The following is a 13,606-nucleotide window of genomic DNA, read 5'->3' on the forward strand; positions in this document are numbered from 1 at the left end:
TAATTTGGCTGTATGTGTAATCTGGGGATTGACTGAACGAAGAAAACTTTCGGTGGCTAATTTCTACAGGGTCTGAAATATAACAGGTTATTAAACACACAGCCCAACAGCTGCAGAATCTGACAGAGATATTGTTCTCCCTGAGCATTTGGTAATAGAGTACTTCAGATGATTAAATAGCTAATAAAGTCAGAGTCTTTGCTAAGTAGATGGATACCAGCAATATTGCAAAGGTAATTATAGATTTCTATCAAGAAATTCTCGACTCAAAATATTTATTCTCAGACTGAGGCTAATATGCTGGTCTCAGTTAAAGAGAAAATATTTTAGCCACTATTAAAAGGTTTCCAATTTGCTCTACTGTAGTGGTTTTCAATTACAACCAGTTTCAAGGTATACATTTTCAGATTGAATATTCCTTTTTTCAAGGTAAATTCTCGGCTGCTGTCACATGAAACTATTTCTCCCATTAATCATGATCTTACGACTTTTTTTTTTTTTGGCAGCATGGGGACTTGCATCTTTAGGCTGTTTAGACTGCACCTTGCTCCTTCACAGGCATGAGTCAGTTGTGTTATCTATGACTCCTTAGAGTTGCAGAGCAGTAAGAAAGGGTGAAAGAAACAGAAAACAGTGTTAGGGCAAAAAATCCTGCAAAAGAGTCCTGAATGCATACAATTATTCATTTACCTCTGTTGCTATTTCAGCCTGTCTTTTTTTCTGCTGATCTTTTAGATCCTTTACTCCTTCCCTGTGAGGGCCATTAGAAAACCAGGATAATTTTTTTAATAACTTGCATACACAGCTATGTTAGCTAATTCACAGACTGCAGCAAAAAAAGAGAAAAAAATCTTTGCATGGCTAAATTATCCCATTATCACAGACAAGCATGCAGCAGAGCCTGTATTTACACTGAAGCTAGTTTGTTTCTACCTGTAATTATTTTTGCCTGGTTTATAGAAGTGTAATAGATGCTTATTTCCATTTAGCTGAGCCAACACAAATCATATAGCAATGCCCATGTCTGCTTTGTTCTGTGTTCTTTGATGCCATTTTGTGTCTGCTTTACCTACCCCATCTCCTGCCTCAACATACTTTCTCCTCTTTAAGTCCTCTGTTAAGGACTTTCTTTTGCATTCCTGTTGCAAAAACAGTTAAAAAAAATAAAAAAATAATAAAAATTAGAGGGCAATGGCTCAAATGCAGAGCAATAAAAGATATTTTAAATATATATGAAGAAAATATGTTATTGCATTTCTCTCATACATTTGGGTAGTACTGCATTTCTCACACCATGGCCAAGAGAGGATTGCTGGCGCTCTGTATCATGCTGTTTGGATGTAAAAATAGTCATACCATGATCAAGACTGCCTTATTCACAGGATGATCAGGCTCACAAGCTGTCTGTAAATACATGATGTAAATGGGATCACTGCACTGCAAGATGGGGCTTTGCACAGTGGATGCAAGCATGGAGTGCATTACAAATGAATGAAGGCTGCAGAGCCTATGGCACACCTGTGCAAGCAAATGTCTCTCTCTCTCTCTCTCTATCTATATATTTATTTTTCCCTTATTACCAACTATGAGAAGAGTTCCAAGCTGCTCAACGTTTGCTTAGGTTTTCAAGATGCTTACACTTTATCCTGCAGTTAGACCTAGGGTTTTGGTTTGGTTCCATTTCTAGTGAAATCTGAGTGTAATATTTTAACCTTTATTTATGGCACTGACCATCAGCTAGCTGAATCTTTTGTTTCTACTGTCAATGACAATAAGAAATTGGTGACAAAAATGACTATTGTGGTTGTAACTGCAGTGTTATTTATAAACAGCTAGATGCAGAAAAAATGCAATTTAAATTTCATTGTGAGCAATATTCAGGCCTAGAGCTCCCTAATGCACAATTCATAGCAGCTTAAATTGTAGTCATTACTCTCATACTGCAATACTGTTTGTCATGATAAAGGGAAATTACTTTTCTGTCAATTACTCCAAGAAGATTAGTTAATTTACATTTGCAAAGGGTATGGAGCAGCATCACAATTCCATGGAGATGCTTCTCGGAAGCATTTGGCAATTTAGGGTTTTGGGGAAAAAGTAAATGAAGCTCAACTTCAAAATTAAAAAAAAAAAATGGGGGGGGGGGACAGCATGTACGTCCCAAGGTCTTTATACCCACATGAAGAGTGGCAAGGCGGAGTAAATATATTGGTTACAGACTGTCAGCTTAAGTGTTGCAGAAAATTCTCTTGAGGACCTGGAAGAAGCATGTTCCTCCTTGCTTCTGCGCTGGGCAGCCAAACTGGCAGCATTAGTAATCTTTGTTCCTCACCGTATTTGAGTTGTGCATGTAAATAATCTATATAAAACATTCTACCATTTGGGATCCAATTCTCTGCCTTCTGCTAGCATCTAGATGTTTGTTTAATCCACGTGGGGATGTAGACATAGCAAGAGCCGAAAACGCGTGTGGAGGAATGTTATTTTTACTTCCTTAATTACAAATTCTGGGTGATTATTAGCATGCCTGGCTTAGATACCCACCACCTGAGGCATCGCAGGCCTCATTCTAGCTGCGTAATTTGAGGTGTTGAAGTTTGGCACCTGAGTTCCTCGGAGGGGAGATGGAGTAACCGATTGCAGCAGTGCCTGAGAGACAACACGGAGCTCTTCTGCTGTCCCTGAGAAGTAGCTTCATGAAGGAGTGACAGGGAATCCCCCGGGAACCCCAGCTGAGACGGGGCACCCCTCTGCTTGCAGCTGGGCTGTGCCCTCCTGGCTTCTTGCTAAAACGAGGGGAGGAAGCCGTGGCTCTGCTACCTGCGGCCTGCTCAACGTCTTCCCAGCCGAGAGGTTTTCACTTCCCTTGAGGGCAACTGTGGAAAGACTTTTGGAAAACATGTTGATCAAGCGAGGTCTCAGACTTAGCACAGAGAGTGGGCAGGGTGAAAACCTGCCTCTGCCCTGCAGCAAGGCAGGTTTGCTTAAAGCACCTATACTCCGAGGTCACGGTTATGTTTTGTGAGCAGAACAAGTGCTGTGGAGTACAGATGTACTGTGTAGGTGTAGTGCCACTGCCTGCGTGCAGCTGGCACAGCAGAGCTTAACCTCTAGCAATTAAAATGATGAAATACCAACAGCACAGGCATCCTGAACACTGATGCATGAGTTCAGGCATGTCAGACTATGCTGATATCCCGATCGTATATTGGCATTGCAGTTCTCATGGCACTTTGTAATGTTTTAAATCTAATCCCCTGCCAAATTCCATCAAATATAGTCACAGTCTTCCCTCCCAGCATTACTCTCTTGAAACAACAAGGGACTAAGCATCCTTATCTTTCTTGCCAAGCCAGAGCCCTGCGCAGTTGCTGTTGCTGTGCATCAGTGCAGAGTGTTTCAGAAGCAGGAATTACACAGGAAGGAGTTCTCAGAAGACTTTACAAAGAGTTTGAGGGCACCTTAATTACAAGTTATCTCTGCTCCCGTTAGGTTTAGTGGATTTGCAACACTGCTCAACCCAAAACTGGACTCCTTGCTCCAGCTACTCTTAAAAACTTCACAGACTGCTTAACAATCACAGATGTTTGTGTTTCCTTTAATTATTATTTTAGCTGCTTGGATTTTCTTTTGAGATGTACGTTCTTGGTTAACATACAAGCTAGAAACATAATTTGCAAAACAGGTAAATCCTTGTTTGTTTTCAGAAATCAGCATTTTAATTAAGTGGATCTAAATTCTGCTAGTATTAACAATAGGAACTAAGATGTAAAGTTCAGTGTAAGGATATAATAATATGAAGGTATAAAGATAAATATCAAGGTATAAAGATATAGATTGGAATCTTTAAAGTTTCACCTAAATGATGACAGACAATATGCAAAACATTTTCAAGACCTTTTTCTTTGGCCATACTCTGAAATATTAGAGCCAGTCTTACTTGTTTGCTCACAGTTTGGATCTTAAAATGTCCCTTGTTTATAATAAACTTAATTCTTCTGTTTTTGTCACAGCAATAATATGTCAGGGAAAAGGCTCTTCGCTCATAGTGGGACAAGCATACCTTAAACCACAACAGTTCCTGGCTCTATATGATACGTAAAATGTTGAAAAAGGTAGGCTTCTGTGACGGCCAGAAGTACCATTCACAGTGCTGTAATTTCAGGATGTAATGAAGTGGCATTTAAACAGCTCGGTTTTAAATGATGTTGAAAGATCCAGTTGTGGTTGTGAAGGTTTTAGGATCAACTGTGTTTGGGATCTGTCTAATTTTTCTGGTTTCTTCCTATGGATACAGCAGGAGAGCTCATGGTGTGGGTTGCTCAGCAGTACACCTCCCTCTTTCTCTGCACATCCCCCTTACAACTGTGTGACCTTTGGTACATGAATACACCTTTTTTACAGAGAGCCCACAACCAGCAGTTTAATGAAGGTAATTTAATTTGTCTTCAAAACAATGCATTATGCATTAATTAAAGTAACTTAATTTGTCTTCAAAACAGAGTATTATTCATTCTCCCTAAGGCACAAAACACACAGCACAAAGGGTAAAAAACAACATCAGAAGTACATGACTCTTACTCATACCCTCATCTTTTTCCTTGCCAGATTTTGTACTTTTTCATTTTCACCTTCAAGAAGCGTTTGTGTAGTATTAGCAAAGCTGTTTTTTCAGTGCTTTCCCTTGCCTTGTAACTCCCTTCCTCTCACACACAGCCTCTGAACAGCTTCTCTCAGGTGACACAAAGGCCCCAAATTCACAAAGATTTCATGAGATTATAGTGCTACTTCTCAGGCCTGGAAAAACAGAGATATTACCTGTGCTGTAGCCAACGAGTTATCTCTTATGTCCACAAACCTTCTTAAATTTGAGGACTCTTATACGTGCTAAGCCATTGCTTCTCTTCTTCTGCTTGATTCCTTTCATAACCCTCAGTGACTCAACCGCATGACAAATATCCCCATTTCACAGATGTATACGTGGAAGCAGGATATTCATTTTAAAACTAAAAATATCAGGTAGATTTTTCTAGTTCTCTACTGAATCTGCTTATTCTAAAATAATAGCCTGTGATAAATTCTTGTCATCAGCACCAGATGCAACAGCATGATAAATCTTTATAAAAGATTAGATTTTCTAAAACTTGAAAGATCTGATGAGCTGCACACATCATATGAATATTTAGTGTTACAGGTAAACTCTGTGCCCATACAGAGAGAATTTACTAAGTTATTTTGGACTAATGGAGTGCAGTTGTGGAGAACACACCCCCATAGCACAAAAATATCTGAGTAATGATAAAAACTACTTCAAAAGAAACTACTTTAACTACAGTTCAGCTGAGCCTTAGCTTCATATAATCCCCACTTAGATAGTGGTAGATATGAACACACTTAATTCCAGGAACTTGTTAAGTGGCAAAGAAGAATGGGCAGAGCCAGCCCGCTGGCTTAGTTGGTGTTTTATTCTTGGTGATGCTGAATGTTCAGAGACTTGAGTGTCCCTGGAAATCCACACGGCAGATAGCATTTGCAATGAACTCCTTAAAATCTGAACATACCATATTTGTTTCTCATTCAGAGTGACCAGTAAAGCAACCTCACACCAGATCCTGGAGATCCTTTTGTAGCTCTGGCATTTCCAGATGGCAGAGATGAGCTGTTGTTGGTGCACATATCACAGAATTTAGTTCTTTAGCCGCAGCCATAGAAGTAAAAACCAGCAATTTCTGTCCAGCAATAGAGGTATGAGCTAACTTTCCCATCTGAAACTAGGCCAATTTATTCCTTTGGGATGAATTTCATGAGATAGGACAGAATCTACAGATAGCCACACAAAACATCCCCTCTCTTTAGGGCAGCAACTTCACAATATCCTAGCATGCAGAATAGGGAAGTCAAAGCCGTCATAAGGAAGCCCCACCTATAGTACAAAATATTCTCATTAGTCTCTCCAGGACAAAGACCTGGGAGTTATTTTGCTGTGTATGTGGCCATGGGAACAGTGTGGTTATCATCACAAAACAGAAGAGGAAGCAGAGCTTTCTCTAGGAATTGGGAAGCAGCTTCTAGGACATCCCAGAATATCACAGAAAGCAGCACTTTCACAGCCAGAAACAAACCTTCCCAAAACAACATCACCAGTAAAGAACAGCATAAACCTAGAATTATTGTGAAAAAAAATGAAAATCTTTCTGAGCAGGTTGAAAGAAAATAGAGTAACACATGCAATTTATAGCTTGAGGCATATGTCAAAGGCTTAGACAACATATGACAACAAGTAGCTGGATTTAGCACCTTTCTGCAAAACTGTGTTTGAGGAGACATAACAAGCAATGCGGGTGGAACAGAGCTGAGATTATGCTGTTTAATCTTTTCTTCTGGAAGAAGCTCCAGGTGAAAGCACAACTGGAAGCTGGCAGCACCACAGCAGCCCTCCTAGCAACATTCATAATTGCAGCATCTCGTTGTTTACCTCCTCGCCTAGCCTGGCAGGGGTGCCAGCTGCATACGTGGAGCCACATTCCAACTCCAGTCACACTGGAATGAATCCAGGGTCATGTCATGCACTACAATGAAGTTATTCTTTATTCACACTTTTCCAGCTAAGAATCTTACCCATTTTATGTAGGTAGCAATATCTAATAGAGAATTGACTGTCAAATTGAGGGAACAAGAAACAGACTATGTCACATGAAGAGGAAACATTTTATGTTACAAGGATTACAGAGGCCCTTCAGTTTAAGGACTTTATCAGTGTTTCAAAGACAGGCCACTGGAAAACATTTATACAGGTGTTCTGCTGCAAAGACATTTTTTTTTTAACCCTAATTTGCTATTTCAGAAAATGGAAAGAAAACTGACACAAGTTTGATTTTAACATTCTTGAAAGAAAAATACTGCAGTTTGTTCAACAGAGAACACTGATTCTTTATGCATTTACGAGCGTTTTGGGTTAAGACTTCTTCCATTTAGGATTTCCTCTACATCAAGGAAGTAGGCCTCCCTGACTGAAATACTCGAGACTCAAGATTTTCTGTGTGAGTGTATTTTTATGTTAATACCAAATTCAGCTTTGGGAAAAACATTCTGTTTTTGTCTATTGGAAAAATCTGGGATGTTCCAGCTGTAGTGACCAAGAAAAGGTAGGGGAAAGGAATGAAAATAAATGAAATTTATCATCACTGTATTTCAAATAAGTTCAAATACACTCCAGCCATGGCTCGATGATAGCATAAATCTGCCTTTAGAGATTCCAGTGCTGTAACAAAACCTCTGCAACCAATGATGTAAGAGTACCACAATGGTATAGATTTACTCTAGCAGTTCATTTGTTAAAAAAATACTGACATTTACTTTGTACTTGGCGATGGATTGAATTGCCTCCTTGCCAGTTGTATAAAGTTGGTATATATCCCATGTTATGTGCTCTGACTAATTCATCAGAAATGCAGTCATATGCACACACCTCATCTGGATGCTGTTTGTGTTGCTGCATGGTCTGGAGGCGCCCAGATGCGGACTAATGGTGGTGGAAGCACCAGGGATGGAATTTCTGCCATACCTCCTTAGCAATAGCACGACACTGATTTTTCCTTTCATATCAGCTTTCGATTTCACCTGGATCTGCCAGAATATAAGAGTATAAACTGATGCAATGTAATTGCCAAGGCACAGAAACACTGAAGTTGCTTGCTTTTTAAGGAAAATATAGTTTATATAGGGAAGAGTGTTGGACCGGTTTGGGTAGCTAGACAGTCGCGGAACAACCTTGTCTGGATTTGAAACTACTTTTCTAAAAAGCACACATCTCAGGTTTTACTAACATGCAAGTGAATTGAGAGAAGTTCCAAAATACAGCTCTTTGCACTCAAGAATGTGTATAAACAGCACGGGATCACAGAGGGTATTGGACAGTTCCCACAGGAAACTGAAAATATCACAAATCTGGGGTCACAAACTGCATGCTCAGGTTTGGACTCTTGAACTGGATGCCAGCCCTTACAGCTCTCCCAAGGAAAACTATTTCACTATTTGTATTTAAACACATGAAAAAGGGCAGGTTATTTATGTTTCAGCTACAGGAATGAGCCTCCTGTGCACTAGCAAGTGCTGTCTATCCTTTTGTTGAAATTATTTCTATAAAATCTGTGTCCCAGTGGACAATATTCTCTTAAACTAATTTCCTGCAATCATCATTAATTGGCCAGTTTGCTAACACCTGGCACCACCAGCTTTTCCATCTAGCAAGCACAGTGCCACACAATGGTAACAGCAGGTTTTAACCTAATCCCTCTCCATACACAAGCAAACACCGAATGACGCTCGTGACAAAGAGACACAGACCAGCCTGACATTTGCTGATAACTCCCAGGAGATTCTCCACCAGCACAACTAGTCCTGCTCAAACACATTTTCCAGTGGCATAGATAATTTGAAACCATTTCCAGCTAGACTAATTGCATGCACGGAAAAGAGCATCCTCCTCAGTGCACGTTTATTAGTCCAGCCGCAAAGGCAGCTTGCACTTGGTGAAGTTTTCCAAAGCAGTAATTATTTCGTCTTAGGAGAATTTGCAACAGCTCACTCGATAATGAAAAGTTATTATGCAGATATATATACTTCATGCAAAGTTTCAAACCAAAAAAGAAAAAAAAAAAAAAAGTAGTTGTTTAAAACTGATGTTTAAATTCCACTCACAGTTTTGAAGTCTAAGCATAAAACTTCTTACTTTGCAGTTGTAGCTCCAAGCTGTCTGGAAAGATAATGCAGTCCATCAGATATCCTGGTTTTGTTTTCTTGCATAAAAATATAATCTGTCATAGGCACAGGAGCTGACTTCAAGGACCAGCCCCTTCTGCTGAGCACACCAATCGGGAGACCTTGGGAGCACATGTGGAAAGCTGCTGCCCTGCGCGCCTGTCACAGGCAGCATATGCTCCGGGTGACCGAGGTGCCACGTTAACGCTGGTGTCAGTGAAACAAAGCGCTCGGGGGGCTGCCCAGCTCCGCAGACCCACAGCAGGAGGAGAAATGGAGGGCTGAGGGGAGGAGGGAGACCTTCCTCGCCAGAGGAAAGGCAGAGCCTTTCCCTGACCACGACGGTGCTGTTGCTCCTGCAATATCAGACTTCTCCCTTTCCTATCGGCCTTGGTAGTGTTTTAATAAAAGTGGTTTTCACTTTTTTCCCCCTCTTTTTCCACCATATTAATTGCTTTACTTTTTCCTCTTAGTTACCTTTCTCAACCCACTTATGGCTTTTTATTCCAAGCCTCAACCCTCAAAAGCCATGCAGGTGAAAAAATCTTGGGCACAGCACAGCCTCTCCTCCTAACATGCCAGGGCCAGCAGTGCCCCTGCACTCCAAGGGCCTGCCTTTTGGGGCTTTTCCTCCCTTTTCCCTGAAAGCTTGGGCTCTCCCCTGCCTCACCGCTGGCTTTCTGTGCGCTCCCTGCTCCTCTCTGTCTCCACACGCAGCTTCCCCGCTTTGCTGCATGCAGCTTTGCTTTATGCCTGTTAGTTAGTGAGAGAGGTCATGTTTTTCTTGTATATTCTTAACCTGATGACTTTTAAATTCAAACTACTTAGAAACCCTGTTTGGAGACACACACCCACAGCCTTCTGGCTAGCTGAGTGCTTAGCCCTCCTCATAACAAGGGTTTAAAAGAATGCGTGCACATTAATACGCCTTGAAAGCGTAGCAGTAATGCAGCACACTAAGTCACAGATCAGACCATACATACGTGAATGGGATGAACTAACACCTGTAGATTTGGTTTCATTTCTGGAAGCTTATATACAAGTCACAACGTGCTCCGAAGGGAAAGCAGTCGACACACCAGGGCTAAAGCTGTGCCTCTTCCCCCTGTAGTACGAGGCCTGGAGGCCGTGCCACCTCTGCTCCCATGCTGACCTCAGTGGTCTCTGTATTAATTCACCCGAGTGGCTTTATTTGATAAAATAGTCCTGTTTTCACTGACTTGAAGCAGCTTAAAGAATGGGCTGGCTGTAATGAGAAATGTTAGCTCTCATCTGTGAATAACTTGCTGTTTTAATGACATTAATTTTGTTCCTAAATTCTAGCTTAGCAGATTAGTAACTCACCAAAGAATTATTTTACAATGCTTTTCTCATGGCGGGTATAACAATGCTGATTAAAAATTTCAACGAAGTGCCTTCTTCCACCCCCAGAACCCACCAGTTTCTCAGAGGAAAAATTCCTGCAGAAATGAATTTCTGTCAGTACCAGCACGTCCCCGCCGAGCTCTGGGAGGCATTTCCCATTCCGAGATGCTGCGGCCAGCGGGCCCAGAGCAGGAAACAGCCCTCAGTCAGTCAGCCAGAGCCGAGGACCCTAGCAGAGTAATTTCTTTTATCGGCTGCTGGTGGGGCGGGGAGGAGCATGTCCGATGTCTTTGGGGTGGGTAAGGCCTTTTCCAGATCTGCAACAAGGAGCAGGCTTGTTCTATGTTCCCAGCTGGGGACGCCTCCGTTAAACACCCAGCCCAGCCAGCTGCTGCGAGCTATGCATGTGTATGTTAATGGCTGGGATTTAACCAGCCACGAAGCTGCAGCAATTTGAGATGTACAGCCCTGCTGTCTCCCTCTCCTTATTTCCTTGCAGGCATGGTGTGGCTCCCCTCAGGATGTGTGTGCCATCTATTAACTCCCAGGCCAACTGCATCTCACTGGCAACAGTTTTCCCCCACCTCCCAGTATATATATATATTTTTTCCTCTCAGTCCTGATTATGCTGGCTGTGTTGTACTGAATTCCTGTCCTTGGTATTTACAGCCTGCAAATATTTGTAGACTTATCACGTCGTCTGTAAGCCACTGCTTAGCCAAGCTGTATGTATTTTTTCCCTCATTAATCAGTTCCTCCAGCCCCTCTATTTTTGCTGCTCTTTCCTGTAGAGTTTGCAGGTTTTCCTTGTTTTTAAGAGACAGCAGAGGGTAGTTTAATTTTATTTTCTTCTTTTAATAAGGGCAACTGTTGACTGAAATTAAAAGCATATTAAAGAGAGTTTAAGGCAAATTTGTATTTGAGCTGTCCAACTCTAAACTTCATACTTCTTTCCTTTTATTGGTTACATTTGTTTGAATGACTAGAGTTCTACTGAAACCCAAATATCACAAACTTTTGCGTTCTCTTTTGTCAAGCACACTAATATCCCAGTCTTGAACAAACCCACTGACTCACATCAGGCCACCCAGACATGTAGGTAACTGTGTGTCCAAATAGTTGTCTGGACTCAGGACCAGGCCTTCAGTGGTGCTTAGGAATCCAAGTCGCACCATTGCTGGGGAGGTAGAGTGTCTGCAGACAAAATAACCAAGCCCAGGAGGAGCTTCGGCCCTGTTTTGGCCCTGCTTTGGCCCTGACCAGTCCCAGGGGACAATTCAGGAGCCAGCTGCTGGGTCAGTGGTCAGAAGGTTGGTACCTGAGAACCGTCTCTCTCTGCCTGTATCTCCCCAGCGTTACCCTGTGGCCAAAGTGCAAACAGGCTCCTGAGTAAAGAGATGTGTGTTGCAATATTCCGTGATTACTACACACGGCTCTCCAACCTTTGCCACCAGACGCTGAGTGGTTGCCTATGGCACAAATAGCACTTTACTCTCTTAAACATCCCACTGGAATCTCACTGTACTTACTAAGGCTTAGTGGGAGCTGAAGGAGGGGAAAAAAAATCCCCAGACAGTTTAAATAAGGTTTGATTATTCATGGGAGCAGCAGAGGAATGTTAAAACTCTCCTGGGTTTGTCGGGAGCCTCTGGCGTTGCCCCAGACTGTTTTCCAACTCCCCCGTTGCTTCGATGCCCCTAAATCCAGACCGTAACTTCAGATAAGTGAAATTCCTGCATAGATGATGAAGAATAAGGGGACAGCTACATCTGGTGTATTTTGAGTAATCGGTGGGGTTTGGCTTATACCAGATCCTGGGAAAAAGGATAAACTTTGCACCTTCTGTACGGCACTCTCCGTCAGAGGCTATTCCCTTTGGGCCCTAGTCTGTCACTGCAACATGGGATGGAAAGAACAAGGCCTGTAATCTTATCCCAGGGCTTATATTAGGACTTTTTTTTTATATATTTTTTGTATTTTATTCACATGAAATACAGCATGCTGTAATGGTGCCACAAATGTCACTTCTGCTGCAACATTTCCATTAAGGCTATTTTACCATTCAAAGGCAAACTAAAGCAACTTTAACAAACTCAACATAATGGCAATGATATAAGTGCTTTAACAATGACACCTAGTTGTCTTTCCAGTAATTTGTAGGGTCTTGTGGTTTAGGCCTGTTTTATGGTCCTTGTAATTTAGTGAAATGTGTGGCATGCTTTCAGTGGTTTTTCCAGCTCTTGAAATAACTGATAGACAAAGTGCATCATTTAAAAACCTCATAGCAAGGATTTTTAAAGAATACCTGAATTGAATTCGATCACATTGCTCTAGAATTATTTCCATTAGACTGTGAATAAGGACAAAACAAATTTCTATCTAAAATTCTTAATAACTCATACCAAGAAAAGACATGCTTTCTGACCAGTCTGTTGAACAGTTAATATATCGTATAATGATACTAGCATCATAAATGTTTTTTATTATTTTTCTAGATGTTTTCAGTTAGTGACTAGAAGAATCACACAGCTCAGAAACTAATTCTAAAAAACAAGCATAATTAACTGCTGAGCTCCATTTCTGTCCCCCACCCCCAAAACTAAGGTCTAAGTCCTGGTTTAAAAGATTTTCATCTTTGCAGTAAGGTTAGCAGATCTAGCCCCATAAAAATAGTACTTAGAGAAGGAATCCAAATAATCTAGACTGAACTTAAGAGGGCAACTGGTTCTATAAATCAGGTCCCCCAGCTCCGCTCAACAATCCAGCACTTGTAAATGTGATAGTGCCGTCCACTTTCCATTAATATGCAGCTATCAGTTGGTGAGTCACACTATAAAGCATTTAACAACTGTTCTCATAAATACCATACACCATCTGTTAACTGAATCAAAAGGCTACATGCCAATTTTACTTTTGGATTGAAAGGTCTGTTTTAAAATTACTCCAGCAGTCTCAGGGCGTACAGATATTGTGAAAAATGAGCATAGAGACATGTCATTCCACTCAATTCCCAAAGAGCACAGCTGAGAAAGAAAACATTTTTATCCAGTGGGATACTCTGACATTTCACCATTTGTTCTCATCACAACTCGGAACTATAGAAGTTGAAATTTTCATTATTCACAGAAGGAAATACCAACCTGATTTTTTTTTTTTTTCTGCAAATTTTAAAGAAACATCTCTTCATTAGATTTCAGACTAAGTTATATTAAAATTAGGGGTTCTGACATGTCCAAAATGAAAACAAAGTTTTCATCTAAGTTTTCTGGGATGATCTGAAATACGTAGTTTCACATCCACTCTGTGATGATGGTGGGTCACCTCACAGAAATGCGAGCTTGGGCTGTCATTGAATCCCTCAGGCTGGACACTACGGTTAGGTCACATCTTTGGCACGAGAAATGGCACAAGTCCCCTTTTACATCCTTCAGCTCACTCGAGGTTAAATTATGCACAATATAATGAGAGGAAGCTTTGGGCA

The 13,606-nt window shown here is 41.2% G+C and overlaps 1 protein-coding gene across 3 annotated transcripts in view; it reads right to left on the reverse strand.

Moving 5' to 3' along the window:
• Window positions 1-9,511, reverse strand: part of STARD13 (StAR related lipid transfer domain containing 13) — a 294,723-nt gene extending 285,212 nt beyond the window's left edge. The window contains exons 1-2 of one of the 3 annotated variants that reach the window (XM_084506706.1): window positions 9,431-9,511; window positions 8,701-8,755 (exon numbers count right to left, since the gene is read on the reverse strand). The gene's annotated coding sequence lies outside the window, so the exon portion shown is untranslated. Of the gene's footprint in view, window positions 1-8,700; window positions 8,888-9,430 lie in introns of those variants that run through there. The other 2 variants (XM_084506700.1, XM_084506705.1) reach the window with 2 other exon arrangements.
• Between the last annotated feature and the right edge of the window lie 4,095 nt (window positions 9,512-13,606).

The sequence above is a fragment of the Aythya ferina genome (assembly GCF_964211825.1).
Source record: "Aythya ferina genome assembly, chromosome: 1".
Classification (NCBI taxonomy): domain Eukaryota; kingdom Metazoa; phylum Chordata; class Aves; order Anseriformes; family Anatidae; genus Aythya; species Aythya ferina.